The following is an 8,696-nucleotide window of genomic DNA, read 5'->3' on the forward strand; positions in this document are numbered from 1 at the left end:
GTGGACCAGGCTGGCCTCGAACTCAGAAATCTGCCTGCCTCTACACCCGGCACCTGTTTTGTTTTTGCTTTATGTGTATGAGTGTTTTTGCCTGCACTTATGTCTACATACCATGTCTGAGCCTGGTGCTCTTTGAGGCCAGAAGAGGGCGTCAGGTCCCTGGAACTGCAATTACAGATGTCTCTGAGTCACCATGAAGATGCTGGGAATTGAATCCAGGTTCCCTGGAAAAGCAGTTGGCACTCCAGCCTGCTTAACTGGGTTGTTTCTATTTTGAATTTTGATAGGTATTTATATATGCAAAGTCTTTACTGGATAGGATTGAGGATACTGCCACTTGGTGCTGCTGTTTGGCTTATTCCCTTATGAGAAACTGTCGTGTTTTAGTTTATCAATTTTTAATTTCATCATTCATTTCATTTTATATCATGTAAAAACTCTGTCTAATCTTATCCAGAGCATATTTTTTCCTAAGCTGCTTTCTAGGCATTTTATAGTTTCATATTTTTATATTCATGTTCACAAGTCATTTTTAGTTAATTTTTACCTAAGGTATGAAGTTTATATAGGCCAAGGTTCACTTTTTGACATATGGATCCCAGTTCCAGAGATCCAACTTATCCAGCACGCCTTTAATCCTAGCACTCAGGAGGCAGAAGCAGGCGGATTTCTGAGTTCGAGGCCAGCCTGGTCTACAAAGTGAGTTTCAGGACAGCCAGGGCTATACAGAGAAACCCTGTCTCGAAAAAACAAACAAACAAACAAACAAATAAATAAAAAAATAAAATAAAGGCCATCTTCCCTCTGTTAGGACACTTGTGCTATTTTGACAAAAATAAATGTTTATGGATATCTGTTTGGGGGTTTTGTATTTTATTCCATTGATCAAATATCTGTCTATTTCCTTGAAACCACATCATTTTAATACAGAGAACTAAATTCTAACTTTGAATTAATATTGCACTGATAGGAAAAATTCTTAAGCTTTTAAAAATTATGGTCAAGTGCCAGGCGTGGTGGCGCACACCTTTAATCCCAGCACTTGGGAGGCAGAGGCAGGTGGATTTCTTTGTTCAAGGCCAGCCTGGTCTACAGAGTGAGTTCCAGGACAGCCAGGGCTACATAGAGAAACCCTGTCTTAAAAAACCAAAACCAAACAAACAAAACAAAAATTATGGTCAATATTCCGTTAAAAAGGAATCTAACTTGAGCAAAATATTAGCATATTTTATTACTTCTTTAGTATTAATTATGATTTAGTATTAACTATGGCAAATAAAAAGTCTTTAAAAAATCTATAACTGCTGTTTCATCGCAGTTGAAGCCCTCGTCGGCGTTAGTATTAATTATGATTTAGTATTAACTATGGCAAATAAAAAGTCTTTAAAAAAATCTATAACTGCTGTTTCATCGCAGTTGAAGCCCTCGTCGGCGTGCCTGCCTGTTCACCTATGTCTCAGAATCTGTCACCATCCGCTACCATGGTGAACTTCACAGTACATCAGATTTGTGCCATCATAAACAAGAAAGCTAACATCCAAAACATGTCAGTCATCGCTCATGTGGACCACGGCAAGTCCACACTGACCGACTCCCTTGTGTTCAAGGCGGGTATCATTGCTTCCGCTGGAGCTGAGGAGACACACTTCACTGACACAAGGATTAAGCAAGAGCGCCGCTGCGTCACAATCAAGTCCACCGTCATCTCCCTCTTCTATGAGCTCTCTGAGAATGACCTGAACTTCATGAAGCAGAGCAAGGATGGCTCGGGCTTCCTCATCAACCTCATCGACTCTCCAGGCCATGTGAATTTCTCTTCAGAGGTGACAGCTGCCTTTGCGTGTCACCGATGGAGCTCTGGGTGGTGGTGAACTGTGCATCTGGCATGTGTGTACAGGCAGAAACAGCGCTACGACAGGCTAGCCCGTGCTGGTGATGAATAAGATGGACCGAGCCCTGCTTGAGCTGCAGCTGCAGCCTCAGGAGCTCTACCAGACCTTCCAGTGCATCATGGAGAATGTCAATGTCATCATCTCTACTTATGGCAAGAGCAAGAGTGAGCCCATGGGCAATATCATGGTTAACCCTGTCCTGGGTACTCTAGGCTTTGGTTCTGGCCTTCACTCTGAAGCAGTGTGGCTGGGCCTTCACTATGAAGCAGTTTGCAGAGATGTACGTAGGCAAGTTTACAGCCAAGGATGAGGACCAGCTGGGGGCAGCTGAGCTGGCCAAGAAAGTAGAAGACCCAATGAAGAAGCTATGGGGAGACTGGTACTTTGACTGGGCCAATGGCAAATTCAGCAAGTCAGCCAACAGCCTAGACAGGAAGAAACTTCCCTGTATGTACCCTCTGCCAGCTCATCCTAGACTCCATCTTCAAGGAGTTTGAAGCCATCATGAACTTCAGGAAGGAGGGAGACAGCCAAGCTGATCGAAAAGCTGGACAGCGAGGACAAGGACAAGGAGGGCAAACTGTTGCTTAAGGCTGTGATGCACCACTGGCTGCCCGAGGGGATGCCAGATAATCACCATTCACTTGCTGTCCCCTGTCACTGCACAGAAGTACCATTGTGAGCTGCTGTACAAGGGGCCACCTGACGATGAGGCCACCATGGGTATTAGGAGCTGTGACCCCAAAGGTTCCCTTATGATGTACATTTGCAAGATGTTGCCAACCTCTGAAAAGGTCACTTCTATGCCTTTAGTAGAGTGTTCTCTGGGGTGGTGTCCATGGACTACACACGTGGGAAGAAAGAGGACCTATAACCTGAAACCTATCCAGAGAACCATTCTGATGATGGGCCACTAGGTGGAGCCAAATGAGGATGTGCCCTGTGGAAACATTGTGGGGCTGGTCGGAGTGAACCAGTTCCTTGTGAAGACAGGGACTATCATTACCTTTTTTTTTTGTTGTTGTTTTTTAAGATTTATTTATTATATGTAAGTACACTGTAGTTGTCTTCAGACACTCCAGAAGAGGGTATCACATTTAGTTATGGATGGTTGTGAGCCACCATGTGGTTGCTGGGATTTGAACTCTGGACCTTTGGAAGAGCAGTCGGCACTCTTAACCACTGAGCCATCTCGTCAGCCCCTATCATTACCTTTGAGCACACTCACAATAAACACGTGATGAAGTTCAGCATCGGCTCTGTTGTGCAGTGCATCACTGAGTAGTCTGGAGAGCACATCATTGCTGGAGCCAGTGAGCTGCATCTTAGAGATCTGCCTCAAGGACCTGGAGGAGGACTGTGCCTGCATCTCCATCAAGAAATCTGACCCTTCATGTCCTACTGGGAGACTATCAGTGAGGAGTCCAACTTGCTGTGTCTGTCAAAGTCCCCCAACAAGTACAACCGGCTGTACCTGAAGACCAGGTCCTTCCCTGGCGGCCTGGCTGAGGACATCGATAGGGAGAGGTGTCTGCCCGATAGGAGCTCAAGGCTCGTGCCCACTACCTGGCCGAAAAGTATGAATGGGATGTTGCTGAAGCCCACAAGATCTGGTGCTCTGGACCTGATGGCACTGGCCCCAGCATGCTCACTGACATCACCAAGGTTTTTGCAGTACTTGAATGAGATCAAGGACGGTGTGGTCGCTGGCTTCCAGTGGGCTACTAAGGAGCGCTCTTTGTGAGAACATGCGTAGTATGCGATTTGATGTCCATGATATGACCCTGCATGTAGATGCCACCGGGGAGGTGGCCAGATCATCCCTGCAGCACACCCCTGTCTCTATGCCAGCGTGCTGACTGCACAGTCCCGCCTCATGGAGCCTAACTATCAAGTTGAGATCCAGTGTCCTGAGCAAGTGGGGATTGGCATCTAAGGTGTCCTGAACAGAAAGCGTGGCCTTGTATTTGAGGAGTCCCCGGTAGCCTGTCCCATGTTCATGGTCAAGGTATACCTACCTGTCACTGAGTCCTTTGACTTCACTGCCGACCCTTGATCCAACACTGGTGGCCAGGCCTTCCCCCAGTGTGTGTTTGACAACAGCAGCTGCCCCAGCCAAGTGGTAACTGAGACCCTCAAGCGCAAAGGCCTGAAGGAGGGCATCCCAGCACTGGACAACTTCCTGAACAAATGGAAGGTAGCCTGGTACTGCCACATGCTGCACAGTGCCCGCCCATCAGAAGACACCTTGAGACTGCTCCCACAGTGCCCCTCTGGAGGCTGCTGGGGCCACCCTGACATCACTCAGTACTCACTTTTGCTACCAGTTCTATTTATTTAGGAATTACAAGGTTGTAGGAATCACTCTCTGCAGGCTGGAATAGCAGGTCATGGAGTGGGCGTGACAAGGCTTTTAACATTTTTTAGAGAGAAACGTGCAGATGTCCAAAAGTCTAAATAAATGCATTCAGAGGTTTATGGGGTCCATGGCCAAGTGAAGTTCCCCCAGAGGGGGAGATGGGGTAAGTGCCTCCAGGAAGGCAGGCAGCTTACCTTCGACTTGAAACCCTGCTGTGAGAATCATTGGAATAATAAATTCTACTGTGGTTGATTCACAAAACAAAACAACCTATAATCTTAAAAAAAAAAAAAACTTTCATTCATTCTCCTTTTCTTGTCTTTCTTTCCTTCTTTTTTACTTACTTATTTACTGTAGATCTCTGAGACCAGAAGGGGACATCGGATTCCATTATAGATGAGTGTGAACCCATGTGGCTACTGGGAATTGAACTCAGGACCTCCGGAAGAGCAGTCAGTGCACTTAATCACTGAGCCATCTCTCCAGCCTCACTCTCTTTTTCTATATGTTGGAATAATCAGATGCTGCAAACTGTAAAGAAAAAGAAAAATATTCTCCATAAACAGAAAACATTAAATATATTTCTCCTCTACTCTCTACTATTGTTTCTGTTATGCTACATTTTAAAGCTTACATTATATATAATATTATATACATATTATATATATATATATGTATTCATATTCTGTTTGCCTACCAGTTTTTGTTTGCTTATTTTGTTTTTTGAGACAGGGTTTTTCTCTGTGTAGCCTTGGCTGTCCTGGAACTTGCTCTGCAGACCAGGCTGGCCTCGAACTCAGAGATCTGCCTACTTCTGCCTCCCAAGTGCTGGGATTTAAAGGCATGCACCACCACTACCTGAATAAGTTATTTTGGTAGCAAGATATAATGTCATATACTCTCACACTTCTCATGTACTGTGTGTGTGTGTGTGTTGTGTGTATAGTGTAAATGAATAAGAGCATTTGCATGAGTGGAGGTACATACACATGTGTGTTGTGTGTGTGTAAAGGCCACAGATCCGATGATGGGTGTCTTCTGTATTCTCTTTCTACCTTATGTACTGAGGGTGGGTCTCTTCCTTGAACCTAGCACTCAGTGATTCAGCTAGTTTAGCCAATGAGCTTGCTCCTGGGGAATCTCCTGTCTCCACCTCCCAGATGCTACTGAAGATGAAGTATAGCTTTGCTTCACAAATCAAGAGTAATTGCAAATACAAAAGCTCAGGTCAAAGCCGGGCAGTGGTGGCGCAGGCCTTTAATCCCAGCACTCAGGAGGCAAAGGCAGGCGGATTTCTGAGTTCGAGGCCAGCCTGGGCTACAAAGTGAGTTCCAGGACAGCCAGGGCTACACAGAGAAACCCTGTCTCGAAAAACCAAAACCAAAACAAACAAACAAACAAACAAACAAACAAACAAACCCCCAAAACCCAAAAGCTCAGGTCATTATATGTACATTTTTTTCTTTTTTACCTTGCTGTAGCTTTATGGTTATTCCATGGATACATTTTTTTCCCCTAGAAGACCATTATTTTAACTATTCATGAATTATTCTCCAGGCACGTCAGATTTACCTGCACCTATATTTTTCCTCTTCCAAAAATTTTAACAGACTTCTTTTTCAATGTAATGAGGTTCATAGTGACTTTGGTGAGGAGAGCTTTGGGGGCCACTTGGCAGGAATCTGACATTGGCCAAGGTGAAGGAAATGGGCTCCAGGCAGGAATTTGACACTGGGCCATGACAAGGAAGTAAGCTCAGGCAGGAATCTAATTTTAGACTAGAACAAAGAAGTAGGCTTCAGGCAAGAATGTGACTTTGGGCTAGGACAGGGAAGCAGGCTCAGATATCTTGGTCATACTGATAAGCCCTTAGAAACAGTGATCCTGGGAGTGATGGTGGGACTCTGTTTATTGCCTTGCTTGTCCCCTGATTATTTGTGTTTTGCCTTCCTTGTTCCTTAACCTAGAATTTACCTTATTACTTGCATGTAATTAAAATGGAATAAAAGCAGATTGGGAAAAAAATAAACCTGCCTCAGAACTGACTGGGGTTATGCTACAATGTTGTCTAATTGTCTTATTTCTTTCCAATCCTCATTCCTGTTGACTAACTGAGCTGTCTTGGTCACTTTGTGAACCTGCATTTTCTTTTTTTTTTTTTTTTTGGTTTTTCCAGACAGGGTTTCTCTGTGTAGCCCTGGCTGTCCTGGCACTCACTTTGTAGACCAGGCTGGCCTCGAACTCAGAAATCCGCCTGCCTCTGCCTCCGGAGTGCTGGGATTAAAGGCGTGCGCCACCACGCCCGGCTGTGAACCTGCATTTTCATCTGAAGGGTTTTAAATTTATTTTTGTACTAATGGATAGTTCACTTACTGTCAGATGACTGGGTTTTTAAACTTAATTAAATGGGTGTGTCATTGAAGATATTTAAGCGAGAATGTGATTTAGTTCATCCCACAGTTAGCAATTTAACTTAAAAAAAAATCAGCTCCTTCAAGCTGGGCATCGTGGTGGTGCATGCCTTTAATCCCAGCACTCGGGAGGCAGAGGCAGGCGGATTTCTGAGTTCGAGGCCAGCCTGGTCTACAAAGTGAGTTCCAGGACAGCCAGGGTTACACAGAGAAACCCTGTCTCGAAAAACAAACAAACAGACAAACAAACAAAAATCAGCTCCTGCTTTCCTCTGTGGACTTGTCTGTCACACATGTATACCAATTAAAGTAAAGTCTTTCCACTAGAGCACAGGTTATCCATTTTCTAATTATGGTATAATTCCCTCAATGAAAAATGAACCCTCCATCCATAAAGAAGTAATTCCCAATAGGAATTTTGTATCTTGTAGCACCAGTTATTCAATGCCAAAGGTGGCAGGCATCACTCAGGACATTAAAATGACAGTGGCCAGGGAAAGATAACATCGCTACAAATATACTCACTGGCTATCTGAAGGGACATATCTGATTTCAGAGGCTTGACTTTGCTGCCAAAAATTGAAATATTTTAAAATCTGTTTTCTGCTAGAAGGCAAAATGAAATTGACTTAATTTCATAAAGAATAATGTTCTTTAATTTCTTCTCATTTAACCTGTTGTCTATGAAAATATTCTCTTGCTTGTGACATAATTTAGATGACAACATAATCAATAGTTCTTAGACTATTGTCAAAGCTAGCATCTCATGATTTAACTAGACATTAATAAGGCTTTTTTTCTGATGTGGCTTATAAAAATGTGTTGGCTAAAATGAATGGATTTTTTTTTTTTTTTTTTTTTTTTTGGTTTTTCGAGACAGGGTTTCTCTGTGTAGCCCTGGCTGTCCTGGAACTCACTCTGTAGACCAGGCTGGCCTCCAACTCAGAAATCTGCCTGCCTCTGCCTCCCAAGTGCTGTGATTAAAGGCATGAGCCACCTCTGCCTGGTATGAAATATATTCTTAATAAGAATCATGATCTGACTATAATATATAAATAAAATATAAATAATAAAATTTAAATTACATATAAATAACATAAACAATGATAAAAATGTAGAAGCTAGTAATATTTGCAATATGGTTTGTTTTGTAACTTCAGGTCAACATTTAACCAAACATCATCTCAGAAAATCATTAGTTTAATTTATGTATCTTGCTGATATAAATATTACTTAAAGGTATAAAGCAAAATGCTTCTTGCTTCCAGATATTATAGGTATGAAACCTGACACAGGTCTGTATGGCTCTTCATATCTGGACATCCGCAGAATATCTCAGAATTGAAAGTGAGATCATTTAGTTCTACTTTTGACTCAATTCATAAATCTCCTGTAATATGGCTAATGGACATTGTTCCATAGGAGAAAAGAGCTTTGGAGACCAACTTGAAACCTGATTCCAGTGTATGATTCATCAGGAGTGTTCTGTAACTGGGTAGTGTGGCACACACCTTTAATGCCAGCACTCTGGAGGCAGGGGCAGGCAGATGGCAGATTTCTGAATTGGAGGCCAGCCTGGTCTACAGAGTGAGTTCCAGGACAGCCAGGGCTACACAGAGAACCCCCCCCCCCAAAAAAAAAAAAAAAAAAAGAGAGTGTTCTGTAACATAACTCAACTTGTCTTTTCATTTCCTGATCTGTAGAATAAACTGAATGATGTTTGCCTTTGATGATATTTACTGAAACAGTCACTATGTGGTGGGAACTGAACCTTATAGAGTAAATACATACCTTTCAGTCACTTTTCTTCATCATTCATATTAGGGTTACCAAAATTATATGTGTTGATCATCTAGGATAACCTGAAATACTTGGTTATTTGTCCAGCATGTTTTTCTTTCTTTCTTTTTTTTTTTTTTTGGTTTTTCGAGACAGGGTTTCTCTGTGTAGCCCTGGCTATCCTGGCACTCACTTTGTAGACCAGGCTGGCCTCGAACTCAGAAATCCACCTGCCTCTGCCTCCCGAGTGCTGGG

At 43.1% G+C, this 8,696-nt stretch overlaps 1 pseudogene; it reads left to right on the plus strand.

Moving 5' to 3' along the window:
- The first annotated feature begins 1,481 nt into the window (after nucleotides 1-1,481).
- LOC110286411 (elongation factor 2 pseudogene) lies at nucleotides 1,482-4,233 on the plus strand (annotated as a pseudogene).
- Nucleotides 4,234-8,696: the final 4,463 nt, after the last annotated feature.

Source organism: Mus caroli, unplaced genomic scaffold, assembly GCF_978045245.1.
Source record: "Mus caroli unplaced genomic scaffold, Mus_caroli_1 scaffold_5, whole genome shotgun sequence".
NCBI classification, from domain to species: Eukaryota; Metazoa; Chordata; class Mammalia; order Rodentia; family Muridae; genus Mus; species Mus caroli.